A 22,059-nucleotide genomic window follows, 5' to 3' on the forward strand; every position below is an offset into this window, starting at 1 on the left:
TAAGTCTCAGTTTTCTCATCTGCAAAATGGGCCTCATATAACTCATGTGAATTAAACGTGAACCACTTGTTTTCATGCAATTATATGTGTCAGTCATTTTATTACTTTTAAGTTATAATTTAGAGTTAACTCCATGCTAGGTTGTAGAGTAATTCCCCCAGACTTGCTATTGATTCATAGTCAATAGCAATTGATTGCTGTAATAATCATATTGTGGTGGTTTTGGTATTGGTGTTCTGAAACTATTGTATTGGTAGTGTGAGCTAAAGCAAAAATGCATATATACTGGTGTCACTGGGGCCTGGGACTTTCAGCTTAAGTGAGAGCAGACACAAATGTAAGATCAATGAGATCAATTCTATAAAAAATCTATAGTTCTGCAAATAAATCTGACATAGCAATTCTGATTCAGAATGTGCTTTATGTTTAAAAAAAACCCTCATTTTCTGGTTCTGTCCACTGGAAAGGCCTGTAAACAATGAATAACCCAATGGCAATGAGCATCCCTGGAACTTAAAGGTATCTCTAAATATTATTCCCTATCAAAGGAACCAAGACACTTGGAAAGATGGCTGATTCCAGGCCTAATGAATTTCTAGGAAGTTTATTAAATGAGCCTGGAATATCTTGTCATACCAGAAAGCAAGGAAGCTTTGAAAAACTATGGGGTTCTGCCCAAAAGATCTGAGTACTGTTTTAAAGAGGATCCAACTGGTCAAAGATTTCAGCATCAGTGGGCTGATAAATGCAATGGGTTGAAACATATCAAGTATATTTCAATTTGCAAGTTCAGTATGATACCAAAAAATTAGACTCACCTTTAAAGGATGTTATGGAACCAATTCATTGTGCTAAAAAAAATAAATAAAATAAATAAGATGAACAAACCAACAAACAAAATACCTGGTCTCAGGGTAACCAGAGAGTCAAGGGAGATTTTCTCTTCATAGAAGCTTTCCAACTAACAAATGAATAAATACCAATAGAATCAGGATATCACCATTTTGCAACCTCCTATTGAATTGGTGGATCTAAGCAATGACCACCAATGGCTGCTCAGATCACTAGAGAGAGACAATCAGGCATTATGTACCTCTTACAGAAATGCAAAACACTGTGTAAGAAATATTCTTTTTTTTAAAGATTTTATTTATTTATTCTAAGACACACAGAGAGAGGCAGAGACATAGACAATGTGAGACTCAATCCCAGGGCCCCAGGATCACACCCTGAGCCAAAGGCAGATGCTCAACCACTGAGCCACCCAGGCCTCCCTTCATAAGAAATATTCTTGACAAAATAATTGAACCTAAATCTTATCAATCCTCTAGATCTAACTGCCAATTTAGAGCTTCTAATGACAGAGTAATACAATAAATAGGGACAGTCAGCAAAATCCAAACTTTTGGAAACTCCAAGACAAAGAGCCAGTTTCTTCAACAATAACAACCAAGATTGCAAGGGGAAAATGGAGAGAAAGAGAGCTGATAGGGAGATATATAAATCTTTTGACATGTAAATGTATTTATTTACTCCTATTTTAAAAGGCAGTGTAGAATCACAACCGTTTTTAAAACAGTATTCCCTCAAACAGACTGAAATTCAGAGCTACTAGTTTTCTTCAGAAACTTCTGAAGATTGAACATTAGCAGCCTAGAAACCTTTTCCTTCCTCCCCAGACTCTCTCACACTTGGGATGGGGGTGGGGGAGACAATTGATGCTAAATAAATAGCATATGGTTGAGCTTGCCAAACTTTCTACTCCCTCTCATGGGCAATAGGGTGACTGGGCTTATTCCTGAACTAAAGTCATAGAGTAAGGAAGTAAGCTTATCAAACAGAGAATAGAGGGAAGTTTCCATTGTAGGTAATTTCCAAAGGTAGGAATGGATGAACTCAGAGCTAAACTGTTCAGTCCTTTCTTTTGTTGCCCAAAGTGAGGTATACTATTGATGGTGCTCAGATCCGTGGCTCATTGAGACATCAGTGTAATGTGCTCAGCTCCTTTGATCGTGTTAGAAAAGCCATCTCTGGGTAGCAAAGAGAAGCTAGTCTATTACAATGATGGTACTATACGAGGAAAATCAAAGCAGCAAACACCAGGCAGTGTCCCTTTCTTCTTGAATTCCAATGATCAGCTTCACAGTCTAAGCAAACCCAACTAGGAGAGCAGATGGTGAGGTCAGAAAAATGAGGAAAATTTTATCCAGGACTGTGGACCACCTCAGATCTTCTCGGGCTCCTAGCATCCTTACCTCTGTCATCCAGGTAGTTATGGGGGATTAAAGGTTTAAGACTTCATTTTTTGACCAGTGCAGTAAAATGGCATACATAGCTGATCCTTTTGAGGTATACAATAGATACTGTGTTCTTTTCCGACTGCACCCTCCATGGTTTAGATGTGTAGACAGCCTCCCCATGGATGCACCACCACTTCCCAGCAGCAAGAAGCCTTTCTTGGATGATGGGAACAACTGGTCCATCTTTAGTTGGTTCAACATTGAGAAGATAGTTGCCTTTGAAACCTACTGTCTAAACTAGTTCTGAAATGTCTGCAGAATCGCTTACGATGTCAGACATGGCTCCATCACAATGATAATCCTGGATGGCTTGTAGGTGGTGGTGCATATCTCCCACTTGTGATCTACTGACCTTCCCGGCTTGAATTTGTCTTGACAGCTATAGTACCATCCTTGGTAACAGGAGCATTTCTAACCCTATAGGCCATTTCCCTTCATCCTTGACAGAGCTATCACTGAAGATTCAAGAAAGAAAATTTGTAAAGTTCCAGTAAGTATCAGGACATTCTCCTTCTCCACCAGACCAACAGATCAGGTCCCTGTTAACAAGGTCAAATAGCTCTGGCATTGTTTTCACACTGACCAAATGCTGTGTTTTGAAGCCATTTCTCTTATCAAGTAGATAGTTGATGGAACCATTCTAAGAGTGAGTGAAAGACTCAGTGGCATATGTTCTTCTTCCAGACTGCTGTTCCCAACTCATCAACTCAGCAGAACACTATTGGGATGGGGTCCCAGGGCCTCAGAGTTCTGGCTCCAACATAGGACTTGGCCATTTTGAAAAGGCTCTGTGATACTTTGTGGTCAGGACAACCTACTGGCTCCGTGGCCTGGATGAATTCAGTCATTCATTAGGGTGGAAGAGGTGCAAGGGGAACTGTGACCTCAAGTCTGCATAGCTTTTGCCAGGTTGGCAGCTGTCACACCTGAAGCTCTGGTACTGGGGTGGCCCTCGCCTATTCAGTGCACCTGTACCACTCACCACCGCAGGCTGGCTTTAAGAACATACCCTTGGGGCACTAACCCTCCAAGCTTTGCCTCGCTGAACCAATCTAGAGTTGAGACTTGGTCACTTCAGGCTATAGCGGTGCCCGACCTGCATTGAGCCCCCAGGACCCACCTGGCCTCAACACCTGTCAATCAAGAGAAATTTTTAATTCATCAATCCTCATGAATGGACCTTATGTGGAACCTGACCCAAGCAAAGCAAATGCATTGTTATGCTCTGTTTTGTGTGAAGGAAAACAGAATCAGTATGGTGATCCTAAAAGGAAGTCTGAAAGAACTGAAAGCCTTGGGGTAGAGAGATTGGGAAGAGTGGGAGTGCAGGCCAAGGAGGTGACTGTGGGACCTCCTTGCTGCCATACTCATCTCAACCTCATTTAGCTCTCGCCTCTAATTAGCCCCTCAGTAAAATATTTTGGTTTAAGTAGAAGCCTAGAATAGGAATCCACAAAAATATCAGCTCTATTAAACCATGCCCTCCATTTCAACTAGAAGATAAAACAGGAGAGAAAAGAGACATATCTTCAAATTCAATTCTATCTTCAGTTATGCTTTATGGAGAACTTATGTCATTCACAAAAGAGATGCAGTTTCCCCAGGGGAGACAGCAGGTGTACATTTTCTCTCAAGGTTATTTAATTGCTGTCAGGAAGACATATGATTAGCAAAACCAAATGCTGGAAATATGAAGTATAGACAATTTTAAAGTTGTTTATATAGTTGATTACAGTATATCATACAATGTGTTTATATGCCATAAACCTGCCTATCACAGACTGTTTCCACACCTGTGCATCCGCATTAAACAGCCCAACGTTTAGCTGTGCATAAATTCCCGGCTGAGAGAATGGCCAGCACCCAGCAGAACCTAGCTGTCTCTGTTGGCCTCTCAGTCACCTTCTAAGCACCCTAAGGCCTGCTGACCTGTAGCATCCTCTGCTGTGGTGAGAGCCCTCTGAGCTTCACAAAAGGAGACCAGCACGAAAATGACAGGCTCCTGGGGGTTCCTCACTGTCCTTTATGACATTGCTATTCAAAACAGGACCCACTGTTGTAATCTTGGTTACTGTTCAGAGATGAGACAAGCATAGAATCGAGAGAAAGCATTTAAAATGTTGAGAGCCATTTGGCATGATGAGTTTATGTCTGTTCAATCTAATAAAAAATAGGACTTGAATTTTGTGTGGATTGGTATTTTATTCCATTTTAAGTTATTTTTATTGCCCCTTACAAAAGATCAGGCTGTGACAGATTGGAAATTAAGAACACAACACAAATAACTTATCTTTCACTTACACATAATTTCAGATGCACTGCCTTAGAGTGATGGCTACCATGCATACCAGGAAGCATCCCAAAGCTTCCTCCTGACACTCTGACAGTTCCCAAGAGGCAGCTGATGGCAAAAACGTGGACCAAAAAAGATGGTCTTCCCAAAGAGTCCAAGGGGCATTCACAGGTGGGAAGCGAGCATGTAATCTGCACGGGTGTTAGGTCCACATCAGAGGTTGGTAGATCTCATGAAACCAGCCCAGTTGACCTCTGGTCACAGCATAACCCTGAGTCTTTCCAACAGTAACAGTGTAGTAATGGTATTAGTAGAACCAGCAGTAGTCAAGACTTACATAGGACTTACCATGGTACAGCTACGGTCTTAAATGCTTTACATACATCAGATAACAAGTGGTTCCTCCCTTTGCCGTGACATACGTGCACACCTCTACATGTACACTGGGAAGCGCAGCATCAAGTTGGTTTACATTCATTCCATATATGACCCTGCAAATTTGCTAATGACTGACCCTGATTCAGGTATTTCAAGACATCATGCTGAACATACTAGAGACAATTATTAAAGAATAGAAAAATATTACCCCAGGAAGAAAATTTTAACACAGAAACAGCACTCAGTGTTGGAAAATATGGAGATAGTTCAAACTACGTTTTTATTTTTTTGCTGTCGCACTTGGAAGTTCTCAGGCAGGAAACAGACATTCACAAAATACACGGACGAGGCAAAGACAACAACACAACAAGACTTGCTTCCCAGTACAGAGAGGTTATCTAGTACCAAGTCCTTCATTACCTAGCTTTCTCCCCCCGGGTAGGTTGTAAGACTGAGGCGCAGTTCATATTTCCATACTCCTTGCCCCATGTTGAGCTTTAATAAATGTTCAAATTTTATGAAGTCTATGTTTCACAAGCAGAATCTATTTGCCCTTTAAGAAGTCTTCTTGAGGCTCTGCATAAGCGCAGATACATTTTGCCCTTTCCTGTAATCTCTGCTATTTCCAAAGCGATCCCACTGCCATTGGCAGCCAGCTTCCCTACTTGGCTTTGGAGTGGTCAAAAGAAGTTAATCGCACACAGATTTTCCGGACATCGTTGTAGGGAGGGATCAAGGAGCTTACCCCGGGGAAACAGAAATAGAGGAAACGTTAGCTTCTCCCTCATGTTTCCATGGCCTTTGTCCTTCCTTGGGTTCTGGGGTCAATATGAGGCTCCACTTTGTGGTGTTAATGGATGTTCCCAAACCAACATGAGCAGGCATGGAGATGTTTTCTCCCAAATGACTAAAATCTTTTCTTCTTCCCACCAATTTAAAGCCATACTAGTAAAACGGTAATGCCAAAGTCCAATCAATTAATATTCACTGGAAGCCCATAACATTCCAAAGCCATGATTCCTGTCCCTAATTAACCATGAATCCCAGGAGACTCTTCTCCACATTAACTCTATGTGCCCTTCGAGATGAGGTCATGGGTGTGCGCATCCTCCTAGCGGTAGGTAGGAAAGAGAAAGAGTGGGCCTCCAAGGCAACTCCATGAAAGATATAAGATGAATTAGTGAAAAGACAAGAAGAGACGGGTATCTGTTGCTTAGTGGGAATGTTTCCAGGAGAGAAAGTCCCAACTTGCTTCTTTGTGTTATTTTTTCTGTCTCTGTAGTAACAAGATGTAGGGTGGTTCCTTATAAAATGCCTTCAAAAAAACTGTTGGGGTGCCTGGCTGGTTCAGTAGGTGGAATGAGCAACTCTTGATCTTGGGGTGATGAGTTCAAGCCCTGTCCTGGCTGTAAAGATTACTTTAAAAAAGCGTTTTTTAAAAATGGTCATTTTACCTTCCCAACAAAGTAATGAGAAAGATTAATATCTCCATTTGACAGATAAAGACACGAAAACTCAGGAAGAAGAAGTCTTCATGCCCACAGTCACACATATCGCAGCAGAGCCAGGACCTTAACTGAAGTCTTTTGCCCTGAACCACAGTGCTCTTTTACCATCATAGCTGCCTTTATGGTCTTTTTCTGGATTTAACATATCCCAAACAGATTATTCCTCCAAATCTTTCTTCTCTCAACTTCTGTATAAGTCTGGGAGTAATCTTTGGACACTTTATTTGGGACACTTTCCCAAATCCAACCCATCACCAAATTATGGCAATTTTACCTCCAAACACCCCTCTTCCTACTTCTCGCTCCACTAAGTGGTTCGAGTACTCCATTTATTTGTTACATGCATGTCAAGGTGGAATGTGTCCAATTAAGAATGTTACCAGGAAGACAGAGTAGTTGGGAGATAGATTTTCTTTTAAAAATAAGATTTTGAGGGGTGCCTGGGTGATTCAATTGGTTAAGCATCTGACTCGTGATTTTGGCTTAGGTCATGATTTTAGGATTGTGGGATCAAGCCCCATATTCTACTCTGTGCTCTGTGGGGAATCTGCTTCTCGCCTTCTTCCTCTACCCCTCCTTTTTCCTCTACCCCTCCCTCTTCCTCTATACCTCATTCCTGCTCTTGTGCTCTAAGTCAATCAATCAATCAATCAATCTTTTTTAAAGATAAAATTTTGAGAGGTTTCTTCAAAAGCAAATAAGGAAAAATTAAGTTTGTGACCTACCATATTTGCTTGGATATCTTGGAAAATATTTGTAGTCATGGTCATATTTTTTTTTTTAAGATTTTATTTATTTTAGAGAGGCAGAGAGAGAGAGAGATGTGTGAGCAGAGGCAAGAAGAAACAGAGGGGAAGGGCCAAAGGGGGAGAGAGAAGACTGAAGAGGCCTCCACACTGAGCACAGAGCTGGAGGTCGGGCTGGATCTCACCATCCACAGATCATGACCTGAGCTAAAACCAAGAGTTGGATGCTTAACAGATGAGCTACTCAGGTGCGCCCTGTCATGGTCATATCTTAAGTTTGTATTTTGATTTCTCTAAATGCAACTGAAATCCTTTTGGGAACAAATCAGACTTTCAATTAAGTGCATTGTGGTTTAATAACAAAAGAAACTATTGCTTTAGATGATCTAGTTTTTCTCTCATAGCCAGACTCTCAAAGCTGGGCAAACAAATATTCTTACAATTTTACAATTGGGGGCACTTGGGTGGCTCCATGGGTTGAGCATCTGCTTTCAGCTCAGGTCATGATCTCAGGGCCCTGGGATAGAACCTCTCATCTGGCTCTTTGCTCAGTGGGGAACTGCTTCTCCTTCTCCCTCTGCCTGCCACTCTCTGTCAAATAAATAAATAAAATCTGTTAAATTTTTTTTTTTTTTTTTTTTTTTTTTTTTACAGATTGAAAACTGAGGTACAGAGACGCAAAGTGACTTGCCCAGGGTAACAATTAAGATTAGGATCTGGAGTACCCACACCCACACAGGTGTTTTTCCCTATAGGCTCTGCTAGCCTCTCTGATGCATTCTGTCCTCATATTTTAATGCTAAGATGACCCAAAGAATAAAAGGCAATCTAGTGAATTCAAAGATTTAGCAGAAGTCTTTGGTACATACACTGTGGCCCAGATACCATAGTTATTTTGTTGTTCAGACACAGTGTGTGTGTGCTCCAGAAAATCAAAAGCAAAGACCTTAGTAAGAAATTTTCTTAAAGGAAAGAGTATTAAAAATATTTATAGCTAGAATAATTTGGTAATGAATACACAATATAAAAAAAGGTAAATTGTGACATCAGAAATGGAAAAGGGTAGAGTTTTTGTATGCGATCCAAGTTTGGTTGTTAATGTAAAATAGACTATTGTATCTATAAAATATTTTATGTAAGCTTCATGATAACCACAAAACAAAAACCTCCAGTACATTCACAAAAGAGAAAAAGAAGTGAATCAAAGCAGTCCACTATGCAAAATCATCAGTTCACAAAGGAAGGCAGCAGGAGATGAAGAAAGGAACAAAGGGATTCAAAGCAGCCAGAAAACAGTAAGATAGCATTAATAAATCCTTACCTACCAATAAGTACTCTAATATAAACAGATTAAAATTTTCAATCAAAAGGCATACAGTAGCTGGATGGATAAAAAAACAAGACCCAACTATATACTGCCTTTAAGAGACAATGTTCATATCACCCCGAGGCATCTATAAATTCAATGCAATCCCATCAGAATGCTACTGGCATTTTTCAAGAAATAGGAAAAACAATCCTAAAATTCATGAGAAACACTGAAAGATCCTGAATGCCCAAAGTGACGTTGAGAATGAAGAGCAAAGCTGAAGGCTTCACACTTCTTGATTTCAAACTAGATTACATAGCTTTAGTAATCAAAACAGTATGGTACTTGCATAAAGACAGACACACAGACCAATGGAATAGAACAGAGAGCCAGAAATAAACCCCTGCATGTCTAGTCAACTAATACTTGACAAGGGAGCCAAGAATACTCAAGGCAGAATGGATAGTCTCTCTAATAAACAGCACTGGAAAAACTAAGATAACCACATGCAGAGGAATGAAACCGGACCTCTATCTTATACCATACACAAAAATTAACTCAAAATGAATGAAAGACATAAACGGAAGAACTAAAACCATAAAATGACTAGAGGAAAGCACAGGGGAAAACCTCCTTGACACTGTTCATGGCAATAAATTTTTGGATATGGCACCACAAACACAAACAACAAATGCAAAACTTAAAAATGTAAACTGAGACTACATCAAACTGAAAAGCTTCTGCATAGCAAGAGAAACAACCAACAAAATGAAAAGGCAACCTAGGGAAATGGGAGAAAATATCTGCAAATCATCTATCTAAGGGGTTATAGTCCAAAAGATATAATGAACTCCTACAATTCAATAGCAAAACAAAACAAAAATCCAATTTAAAATGGGCAGAGGAACTGAATAGATATTTGTCCAAAGACATACAAATAGCCAATAAACAAGTGAAAAGATGCTCAATATCAGTAATCATCAGGAGATGCAAACTGAAACTACAAGGGGCTATCACCTCACACCTTTAGATGGCTATCCTCAAAAAGACAAGAAATAACAAGTGTTGGTGAGGATGTGGGAAGAAGGGAACCTTTGTGCACTGTTGGTGGAATGTCCATGAATACAGTCACTATGGAACACAGTATAGAGGTCTCTCAAAAAAGTAAAAATAGAACTACATATGATCCAGCAATCCCACTTCAGGGTATACATCCAAGGAAATGAAAACAGGGTCTCGAAGAGATATCTGCCCTCCCATTTTCACTGCAGCATTATCTACAATGGTCAAGACATGAAAACAACCTAAGTGTCCATCAAAGTATGAATGGATAAAGATGGATAAATCTTTATATGTATATACATATAAATCTTTATATATGTGTGTGTGTGTATATATATGTATGTATGTATGACCATATGCAATGGAGTACGGTATTACTATATATACAATATATACCATATTTCTCTCTCTACTTAGCTAAGAGAAAGAAGGAAACCTTGCCTTTGCAAAAACATGGATGCACCTAGACGCCATTATCCTAAGTGAAATAAGTCAAACAGAGAAAGACAAATCCTGCATGGTATTACTTACATACAGAATCTGTAAAACAGTCAAACTCATAGACACAGGTGTAGAATGGTGGTGACCAGGGGCTGGGGCATGGGGAGATGGAAAGATGCTGGTCAAAGGGTACAAACTTATAGTCCCAAGATGAATAAGTTTTGGGTGGGAGTCTAATGTTCAGCCTGATGATTATAGTTAACCATACTATAGTATATACTGGAAAGCTGCTTAGACAGTAGATCTTACAGGCTGTCACTACAGAAAAGCTATGGCAATTATGTGAAGTGATGGAGGTGTTCACTAATGCCCTGGTGGTGGTCATTTCCCAATATAAGTATCTCGGACCAACGAGTCGCACACCTTAAACTTAGACAATCTTATATGTCAATTATGTCTCGAAAAGCTGGGAAAAAAAAATCTTTGCTTTATCAGTAAAACAACAATTCTACAGGAGGAAAACTATGACATATTTCTATAGTACTCTTACACACTGGTTCTTTTTGCACCTGATACAAATGTTTCATTAAGTGACTCTTAATGTTACCGATCCCCTCCCTTCAAAATATCCTTTCAGAATATGGGGTTTTTTTTTCCTATGGTTCTTCTTGGAATCAGAAGCCATATATCCTAAAGAAACGTAAGAAGCAATCTAAAGAAGTTTGTTCAATTTATTGTTCTATATGGGTTGGATAGGGTTGCTACAGAAGAGTATCTTTTTTTTTTTTTTGGCAACTCTCTGTAGCCTAGGCAAAGTATTTTTCTCCCCAGGTCTATGTTGTTGAAAATTTTGCTACAAGCTTCCCAAAAGCTGGGTTTTACACTTGATCTTAGCCAAAAGGCCGAGAAGCGATCAAAAGCTGGGTTTTAATGCTAAAGTACACTCCTAGAAGTGCAAAGATAGTAAGTAAAAAAAAAAAAAAAAAAAAAAAAAACCTGTCAGTGATGTAGATGAAAATGAATGTTAGAGCAATTCCCGGGCTGCAGAGAAAGACTCCAATGTTTACATAATCCCAGTGTGCATGCGTGGCTTCTTCTATATTTCCCTGCTAAACCTCATCTGGCTTTGCTCAAGACCTCAAATGCAGTGAATTCTAGGCAGCACCTAATATTTATTCATGCCATTGTCAAGAGCATCTTTGCAGTTCTTGCCAAGATCTGTCGTTGAATATGTTTATCCAGCTGCATGGCAAAAACATAATACACAGTCATCATTTTACTCAGTCACCTACTCAATATTTTCTTCTATGATTAAATTAACTCATAAATATTACACTTTTAATGCCAGAAAGCCATGGTTCATCCAGCCAGTTGAATACTTGTTTGTCCATTTTCTAATGTTGCCAGGCACTCAGTCATTGCATTACAGAGTTTGAAATAATGAAAAGCATTGCATTTACTTAACATGCACAATACACAGAGCACGATCTTTCCACAGGCTCCTTTATTACGCAGGGCAAGGCTGTGGGAGAAATTTTGTAAGAAGCACTGAAGAACTGCAGGGAGGGACTATGTTGGAAATGGTTTTGGTGTCTATGTGCAGCTCTTCCCTGATGGCTCGATGCAAAGGAGAAAAATGCTGGCTCTCTGCAACCGGCACAATGTCTTGCTCGACCAAGGAGGATTTCAAGTAAACACACAGGCACCTTGGTCTTCCTTGTACTTAATTTCCTGTACCAGCCTGTAGGCGTCTGCCATGTACTGTGACATTTCGAAACTCCGCTCTCTAAACATCCACACACGGTCTGCTTGTTTAAAGCATCCTCCAGAAGGTCTTCATACTCCTCTTCACAGTGAAAGGACTGCAGTTTAAGGGCAAGAGTCTGCCCCTACCTTCCCATGCTAGGCCTGGTGACAGTGACACAATATGCATCTATGCAGATACCTGGCCCTGGAGGCAAGAGCCATGTACCATAGGACCCTTCTCAGATCACCTTCTGAATGAAATATTTATAGCTGGCAAGGCAGGGTAGTTAGCTTTTCCAGAATTATATCTGAATTTGCGCTATCATTCTGGGAATAGCCTTGGTTAGCAATTGCTCATAATGTCAACACTTTTGGAAACTTTTTACAGTCATTTTATTGTTTTTATTTCAAAAATAAAACTTAAAGGAGCTTGAAAAGTAGGTTTTTAGATGATCACACAATGGCCTGATTTCAGTGGTTTCAGTTCTGTGCATTTTACTTTATGTGCACCTACTGAAATTAACCAAAATTAATCCATATTTGAACAAAGACTGTGGATACAAATGAGCCCGAACTTCCTAGACTCCTCAGTGCAGCGCACTAGCTGAAGCGTTTGGAATGCATTGGCCCTGGGAGGCGAAGAAGTTATGGCAAACAACATATGGGCTTTAAAACTGGAACTATCCAAGACAGAGCAAGAAAGCTATTTTCACTTTACTTGTTCCTTTTTTTTTTTTCCTCTAGAAGATGAATTATTTCTAATCACATTTTATTTTCATCTTTAGAGCTGGATCCCAAAAGAGCCAGGTCAGTTTAAACCCGCTGGTGAGTTTGCAGCCCCGTCCAATGATTACCTAATGCATTTGTGTCATCTGCTTTCCTTGTTGTGTGAAAACACACTAAGGAAATGTGTAAGTGCACTGAATTGTTCCCAACTCTTTTATTCACCTTTCAGCATGCTAGTTCCTTCCCTTGGCATTGATATCATTATGCATTTGTCAAAGATAGACTGTCACTTTAGGGCCTCTATTATGTGCAAGAATTGGCAGCAAATTTTGCCACTGGGATTTGCTTATATCCTCTGTATGTTATTGTACTTCTTTGGCATTTAGTAAATTCCGTACACCCACTTCTTTGATGTTCATTCCAGCCCCTAAATGTGGAAACAATGACTGAAATTTTGGATCAAAGCATCCCGTTGATGGCAGGCAACACAGCTCTCTGCTAGTTCACTAAAACAGAGTATCCCCCACCCCCCACCCGCCACAATCTAGAGCTGTTCTCTAGGAACAGCTCTGACTTCCCCAGTGCAAAGGCACAAGAGGAAGTTAAAGAAAACAACTCCAAGAGACTTTTTTAAAGATTTTATTTATTTATTCATGAGAAACACAGAGAGAGAGGCAGAAACATAGGCAGAGGGAGAAGCAGGCTCCCTGTAGGGAGCACGATGTTGGACTCGATTCTGGGACCCCACTATCACGCCCTGAGCCAAAGGCAGACGCTCAACCACCAAGTCACTCAGGTGCCCCCAACTCCAAGATTTTAAGAAAAAGAAAGAGATGAAACAAGAGCGAAAATGAAGCTTATGATAATTTTTTGATCACAGAGAAAGCTAAGTACTGTTCCAATTGGTCCACTTGCCAACCTCCCCCCCACCCCCCACCGGTCTAGTCTAGTCTAACACTTCTACTGAGCTGGACTTTCTTCAGGTTTGGGAAAGTGTCTAGATCTCATTTCTGTATAACGTCAGCTACACTAGATGGCTCAGATTTTTTAAAATAACTTTTTAAAAGAAGGATTAAAGGGCCCATGAATTAAGGAATTATAAAAGTAATTGACAAAGAAAACCAGAACTACCAAAATTTCAGTGGGTTAGTTTTGCAAACTAGAATTAGCTGTCTGGAACACATTTTCAGTGTTTGCTTTTGCTTTACTCCTGGGATGCCAGTGTAAATAATTACTTCATTCAATTTATTTCACAGGTCAACTTTGACTCATAAAAGCATTAAAGCAGGTAACCCCCTAGGGATGTTGGGAAGACAGATGAGCAAATAGATATGAAATTGTTATAAGCTCTTTGAAGAAGGGCAGGGAAAGACACTTTATAAATCCAGGGTATTTTATGGTTATGTTTCACTTCATTCCATTTGGTATCCAGAATGTGTTAGTTATAATTAATATACAATGCTTCGAACTATTATCAAAGTACCTTACTCCTTTTGAATATAGCAAAGAAGGTAATTGTGTTTGGGGAATCTCATCCTGTATAAATTAGAAGAATTCCCACTAGAATGCCATAATTGAGAACGGGGCTGACTGCACAGAATGCAGAAGAAAGTCGTCTTAGCATGGTGGCGGGTGCTCCATCAAAAGGTAGAGCGCCAAGGAGGTAACATGACAGCCCTTAAAATACCAGTTTCAGATCCCCTAAGTGGGAAGTTTTTATGGCCACAGGTATGCAACAGTGACATCCAGCGGTCGTAGAGATAAGTACAAGTGTGTCTCACTTTAAAATAGAAAATGTTCCCTATTAGAACCAAATTCGCAGTATTGTCAAAGGTGCCTGCGTTCTTCATCGGGCCACAGTGTAAGTCAGTAATTCGGGCTAGATGGCCAGTGCAGCTAGATTTACTGTTTATTCACCAAGTAGCTTGCAAGGTCTGTTGTCCCATTATTATTATTTTGTTGCTTTTTGAAGTTCAGGAAAATTATAAGGGTCTACTCCCCAAGGGTGTCTCTGACCCTCCTACGCACACTTAGATATTTTTGCAAGCATAAATGAGACTTGGTGCTGCTGCAAACCCAGCAAAAATGGAGGCTACATTTGACTCCACTGTTAAATACTCCAGGGAAGGCATGTGACTCCGAATATTTTCATTATTGTAGAATTGCTCTAAGAAATCCATTACGATTTTTTCCAAGTCACTGGCGAAGAAGGGAAAGAAGGGGGAGGAAAGAGAAGAAAAGGGAAGGAAAATAAAGAAGAGAAGGGAAAAAGGAATGAAGGAAAACAAGGAAGAAAGAGAGGAAGGAAGGAGAGAGAGGAAAGAACAGGACTACCCACTGATTTTTAATCAGTTTTGGTAGTAGGTCCATTAATGTGATAATACATCTAAAGAGGGAATTCAAAGAGCTTAGCCTCCACAAAATTCTTTTTCATTTTAAATTGCATTCTTTCAACTGGCAAGCAACTAACTCAGTAAGATAAACAACAAGAACAGTAATAGTAATTTTCATTTTAAAAATCCGAGGAGAGCCCCTGCTGCTTGGAAGTACCTAGAACAGTGCCACTTGAAAGAGGACACTTAAAAAGCGTCCCCTCCACCATGTTGGTAAAGAACTCAACAGAAGCCTGTTAGGTCACCTGAGCCTGTAAATCATTTGCGTCCCTGGCAATGCTGAGCACATCAGGTGATGGCTTACCAACTTCCCAGGCGGCAACTCCTTCAGAGGAGCCGTCATCTTGTGGCAGGCTGCTCCTCTGATGTTCTCTTCACCTGCCTGCCTCTCTGATGTTTCTCTTCACCTGCCTGCCTCTCTAAAGCCCTCAAGATGGGAAGAATTTAGAGGTGCCCTCTTTCATTTCTTGTTAGAGGAGGGGAAACAAATCAAACAAAATATCTACCCAACTCCAGGGAGAAAATCAAGACATAACTCCATTAAAAGTGCCCACTGCTCTTTGGCTAATGCATTGCCTTTGTGCCCAAGTGGTGGAGAAGAAAGAACATCATAGAAACTGCATTGCATCGAAGGAGCATGTGTGTGTGAAATCTGTGATTTGCATCAAGCAAAGGAGCACTAAGACAAAGGGATGGGGATGGGGATGGTCTCCGCAAGGGAAGTCTGGGAAATGATTCCCATTCATGTCAGTGAGAGTTAGGGGCGATGTGCACTGAAACAGAGCAGGGAGCCAGGGTTGGTTTTCCAAGGCCTTTGAACTGCAAGCTGGCCTATCCAGATTCCGAAGAAAAAGAACGCCATTGCTCCTATCACTGCTCTCACCGTATCTTCACTTGGAGACTCCTCCGCCCTGTGGCTTCTCCCAGAAACTTCCACAGCTGGGCCTTGTGGGAAACGCACCAAGAATTAATATGCCCAGGTCTCACCTCTCCCTGGAGTTCTCCAAGAATTTGGCTGGGCCAGCTCTTATCTGGTGCACCCTGGATGCCCAGGTCAGAGATTTCTAGAGTCAAGTCCAGGGTCCCTCCAACACAAAAGTGGACCTTTCCCTAAGCATGCCAGGGTTTCCTGCACTAAGATTGCTTCGGCCACCGCATTACCATCTCCTGCCAGCCCGAGGAGCAAGAGGCTGGCATGAGGAATCAATTCTCTCCTTTTCTCCCTAAAGAAAAAAACCTGCCTTACAAAGCTTTCTTCAGTGTTTCAGTACAAAAAAAAAAAAAAAAGGCAGTTGCATGACATGCATACCCTTTCCTCGCTTACAGCTCTGGGTATAGTTTTACTGCAGTATATAATCTAATAATCCATTTAATTTCTTTAGAGAGATGTTTTATATATATACAGGTGGCATTTGGATGGAATCACATGCTGTAAACCTGTCTGCTCCTATCCGGGTTCAGAATATAGAAGAAGGATCTGTTTTACAGACATTCCAGAATTTTTACATGGTCAATTGGCTGGTTTTGTATTCTGGAACATATCAGGGCGTCTGCAGGAAAAAATATATATAAATTCTATAAAATGGTGGCAGGATTTCTGATTTACTGATAGTGCTGGTTTGAATTTTCACAAAAATATTTAGCTACAGGACAATGTATTACGCGTATTCTTAAAGGTAAATAACTGCAACCAATAAAAGTTCGGCCTATAAAGGGTCCCATCTTCTACTAGTTTTCTGCACCGAGAATTACTACCAGTATAATCATGGCTCCCTGCACACTAATATTTCCTCTGATACAGTATGATCAATGTTGTGGAAAAACATTTATTATATTTCTTCTAGCTACTTAAAGGCATTACTGAATTATGGGCATCGCAAAACGAATCCACTGTGCATTTTTTCTTTATGTGACGTTTTTACAATCTTCATTTTCTGCTTTGCAGCCACTGAGCTATAGAGATCCACACTTTGTCCCTCTTACAACTGCCACTGGGGCCACCCTCTCCTTTCTGCTTTATTACATCTGAAATGCACTTCATATGATAACATTCCTTTTCATTCTGCGCCGGACTCTTATGTGAAAGAAAGAAGTCATGAAAGAAATTAAACAATCAGTGTTGCTAATAATAGTTCTTAATCTCCTTACTTAACAAAGGTTATGAAGTTTAGACTGAGAAAAGGACAAGGGGAGGAGATGGTATTTTACAGAATCATTCCAGAAGAGCTGATGGACTCGGAACGGGTGTGGGGTTTGCAGTTGTGACATTTAACAATTTTATTAACATCTTTGCTTCTTAGGCACCTCAATCCGCAGGCTCTGCAGCTGGGAGAGAGTGTCCAGCTAACAGCCCGTGTCTCGGGCCCTGCCAGGGGATGAATCAATTAGCAAGAGAAGCAATGATGCAAATGCTCCGGGGTCACTCGGGATGCTGTTTGCCTTTTTGATAGAGAAAGCACGCCATAAATAACATCACACCTCAGGAAATCATTCCGGGAGGCCCAGATGCCGGCAGGGCTGCTGCCGGGGACGGAAGGAATCATTTGCTCATTGTGTGGATTTCCCCCCATCTCAGTCAATGGAGGATTTGTAGTAAAATCAAAGTATTTAAGAGGAGGACAGTATGTGGTAACGGAGGCCTGTTTAGTAATTTTTTTTTCGTACCAGAACCTGTGATTTACGACCCGGAGTTACAGCCAACTTTATTACAAAAATGACTTCACCCATAATAACCTTATTCGGGGCTCTCTGGAGGATGATGTAGTACCCAACGGCACTACAATCCAGCAAATACTCGCAGACAATTCCCGCCTCCGCCCCTGGGGCAGGCTTCCCCCTTCCCCCGCTGGGACAAGGGGGCTCCCAGGAAAGATGGGGCTCCTGCGGGATGAAGGCCCGGAGGCTTCCACCCCTGCCCGAGGCCTAGTGAGCAGAACACACCCACTCGCGCTCCTCTCCTCCGCCCGGCCCGGGGCTGCGGCCCAGCACGGGAGGTGGGAGGTGGGAGGTGGGAGGTGGGAGGTGGGCTGCCGAGGCTCCTCCGCCCGCCGTTCAAATTGCCATGGTAACCGCCGGCTGCACGGAGACCGCGGGGCTGGGTGTCGGGGTCCCCCGGCGGCCCCGGGTCTAGCAACGGGCCCTCCATCTTCTTAAACTCTCGTGTCAGTTCTAGCAATTGTTTTAAATTTACACCCTCGGAGTGGCTTAGTGGGATTACATGTCCATTTGCATTAAAACAGGTTTCTGTCATTAAACTGCCATACAATAAGCTTCCTCGGGACAAATGAATGAGCTCTAAATATCATCAAGTACAAGTTCACTTCACCGAGAGGCCTGGGGGGGCGGGGGGCAGGCGGAGGCTGCTGGGCGCCCAGCCCCGGGAAACAGCAGTGCCACCCGAAGGAGGCCCGGCCCTTCGTGGCTGGGAGAGAAACGGGTCTGATTCAGGGCCCATCTGGGAGTGCCGGTGACATTCTCCTCGTTCACCCAAGTCCCACAGTTCACCCTCTAGTCCTTACTCCAGCTATGCCGTTTACCCTTGACCTTGGCTGCTGAAATTTGCTGATGGCCCACCAGCCCCGTGAGTCTGTGACCTGTCTCAGTCCGTCTGTCTGTCCTTGAGGAACTTGTGTGCATCCAAGTCGCTGGGCAACAGCATGCGCAGCTCACAGCACCCCCTGTGGCTAGACAGGATCCTCCGGAGGGTTGTTCCGGGACTGTCCTGACCATCTGTCAGGGATCCGGAACCCAAAGACCGGTCCTGATTCGGAGTACCTTACTCTGGTCATGCAGAAGCCAGACAGGAACAGGAGGCAGTTTTTTGGGCTGCACTGTCCCCTGCTCACAAGGACTGCCAACACGGTGCCCTTACAAATACAAATAATGTCTAAGTAGAGATTTTTCATCAAAAACAAGTAAATCAATCTCCAAACTTTGTTTTATGGAAAGGAGTAAGACTGGCTGCTAGACAGACTTCCTGATCCACATAAGCCGTGATCTCATTCCTGTGCAGTCCTAACAGGGAACAGTAATGTATGATTGAGACACTGCTATATTTAGGAATGACAAGATGGGCATTATTAATAGCTTAATTGACATTAAGGCAATTACCCCTACCCTTATTACAGTTTGTAGAATTACACAGAAAATATTGGCTGAGGCCTTTTTCTCCCTAGAGCTACCCAAGGATACAGCATTTTATTTCATGCCAGATCCCAGCTTTGACATTAGATACTTAGCCATAGAATGATTCCAGTAAATCATTATAAATGCATTATAATAAAGATGTTATGAGCTATCAGATATTAACCCCCAACCCCTAAAGAGAGATAAATAGTCCAGTTGCTTGATTCCCACTTTTGTTTCATAAGAAATAAGCTTTTGCAAAGAGCAACTGACTAATGAATTATAAAATGGTGTGTTGAGCTCAGATAATTAAACAATGCATTTTAGTGTCTAGTGCAGGATGAACACTAAATCATACACAAATAAAAAAGGGAAAAAACCTAACCCCTGAGCCCAACTCCTACTTTCAAATAACATTAGAGGTTGATCTATAGTCCAGAAATGCTTCAACCCTTTTCTTATCTGAGGAGGGCATATCAAGTGTAAGATCAAGACACAAGTAGGTAAACTAAACCAAGTGTTAGCACAAGAATTCTGGAGGTGCTAATTTCAGATAAGGCCATAAAGTGATTTTAATAGAGATTTTACACGGAGATAACCTTTGTTACCAAAGTGTTTACTGGGGCAAAAGTCTAGAAGAGTCATGAAGTTTCCAAATTTCCTTATGCTTTTATACTTTATGTCTGACTCATAGTGAAACATATGGGAGGGGTGTTAAAAACCGTGGTATTGATGGTGGTCTTGACCTTGCAGTAGAAAAACAAATGGGAGGTGGGAGAGGTGGAGAGGTTGGTTGAGTTGGGTTCTCAGCGCAGTTCTCAGGTGTCACCATACCTGGCAGGGCTCCATCTAGTGGTCAACTTTGGATCACCAAGAAGTTTTAGCCTCCCGGGGCCTCCATGTGAGACTGGTTTGCTATTGACTGCTTTCTAGCGTGTCTTGAATTTGCCCCAAGATTTGAAGTTGCACCTAAACATGGCCTGAATATGTGTTTTAGTCTTCCAGTCTCTCAAAGCTGTGGTGACTGCCTCAAGGCAGTCTCACATTTCTTGGTCAAACAGCATGCCAATAATGACCATGTGGCCAAAATGAGAGATGACCTTGGACTCCATGTGGGCAATGACCACTGTGCTGGTGAGGGGCTTCGCGGGGACACCAGTTATATCCTGTTCCACTTAGCCATTCCTCTCCTGTGCTCCAGTCAAGCCAGACCACACAGCCCAGTCTTTCCTCCATTTCTCCAGGCAGCTCTAGTGTTGTCCACTGCAACTGACTTTATCTTTCCTACCCAGAGGGTTGTGTGAACATTAAATGAGATTGATTATATAAAGATCTATCTATGTAAAGTACCTATTAGAGAGTAAGCCCACAATTAAATGCTGACTATTTTTATTTTAGTTATCTTGTATCTCTCATCTCCTGCTTCTTCTCATTGTTCTGCCCTTGTATCTTAGGGTCCAGCACAGCATTTTGCTTAAGGCACAAGCTCCAAATACTCCTGCTATCCTGAACAATACTGATAGTAACAAGTACTAGTAAGAGTTAACATTTTCTGACCACTTATTGTGAGCCAGCCACTCTGCTAAGTATCATCCCCTCATTCAATTCTTTCAACAAGGCTGTGCGGCAAGTACTATTTTCATTCTTGCTTTATGGGAAACTAAAGTTTAAAGACGTTATATAACTTGCTCAAGGTCACACAAGCTCATAAGTGGGCAACCAAGGTGTAGACCCAGAATTGGCCTAGATTTGGAGTCTCCGCTCTCTGCCACTGTGTCGGGCTGGTTTTGTCATCTTTCTTCTCTTGTAGACTGGGCTCCAGCAAGAGATGAGTCATGAGTACATATCCACTCTTAGATGGACGACCCTTCAGGCTTTGATCTCTGACATTCTGGGTAGTCCAGAAGTACAGGCTAACTCCAGTTTATAGCTGCCCAAAAGTCACTTGTCTGAAAACTCCTGGGTCATTACATAAAACCATCCAAATAGACTTTACAATTGCGCACCCCATAAAGTTAATTTCACTTTGAGAGAATGTGTCTGAGGGAGGTGATGCACTCTGTTATGTATTCAGGTTGGTGGCTACAATAGATGGAGCTGTCCTGTCATCCTTGACACCCTGGCTTACTGGCAGCCTCGCTTCATCACACTGTCACAGGCTAGGAATGGCCTCCCAGTCTTGGCTCAGAACAGTTATGCTTCCTAATGGCCCAAGCCTCACAAACCCCACACCTCCCTTAATTAAAGAAGTAAATTAAGAGGAATATTTCAACCTTAGGGATGAATTATCTTACTAATTTAAGACTGACATTTTATTGGATAAAAGGACACACATGGGTATTTATTAAAAATGCTGCCTTCACATGCAAGGATCTGTGGAAGAGGATGTGTGAGGTTGTGAGGCATTTGGGTGGCCAGAGATAGGCACTTACAAGCAGCAACCAGGAGGGCGAAGAGTGAGCTCTGTCACTAGAGAACACAACAGATTGGCTATTTGTTCTACATTCGTCCTTCAGACATTGCAGAGCCAGACATCTGGAATTTTCCACAGTCTTGATTTCAAACTTGCTGACTCTGAGTGCTGTGGTGGACGCTACTAATGTCACAAAGAGCCACACACCCTCTCCTCTCAAGCACATGAAGGCTGCACAGCTCAACTCATTTTCAGTTGGATAAGCCATCTGATTTGTCTGGTTGTTGTGAGCAGAAGAACTGTGTGTCACTCCCATCCATTTATCAGTGGATGACCCTCCTGCTCTCTCCTCCCCTGCAGAAGTGGTCTTGGAAGCACGTGCTGAGATGACAGAGTGCCCACTATCCCAGATTCCTGAATGACACGGTGGGGCTGCATCCTTCACAGGCCCATGGTAGACATGTAGCTTCAGCAGGAAATAAACCTTTGTTGGATTAAGCCACTGACGTTTGGAGATTATTTATTACTACAACAAAACCCAGCCAGTCCTGACTAATCCAGAAGTTGACGTTTTGCTCAGAAATATGGTCCTTCTTTCCAATTCATAAAACCCATATCT

At 41.8% G+C, this 22,059-nt stretch overlaps 1 pseudogene; it reads right to left on the reverse strand.

The window, feature by feature from the left end:
* Window positions 1-1,326: 1,326 nt before the first annotated feature.
* On the reverse strand, window positions 1,327-18,047 carry LOC112668263 (tissue alpha-L-fucosidase-like; annotated as a pseudogene).
* Window positions 18,048-22,059: the final 4,012 nt, after the last annotated feature.

Source organism: Canis lupus, chromosome 36 (assembly GCF_003254725.2).
Source record: "Canis lupus dingo isolate Sandy chromosome 36, ASM325472v2, whole genome shotgun sequence".
Lineage (NCBI taxonomy): Eukaryota > Metazoa > Chordata > Mammalia > Carnivora > Canidae > Canis > Canis lupus.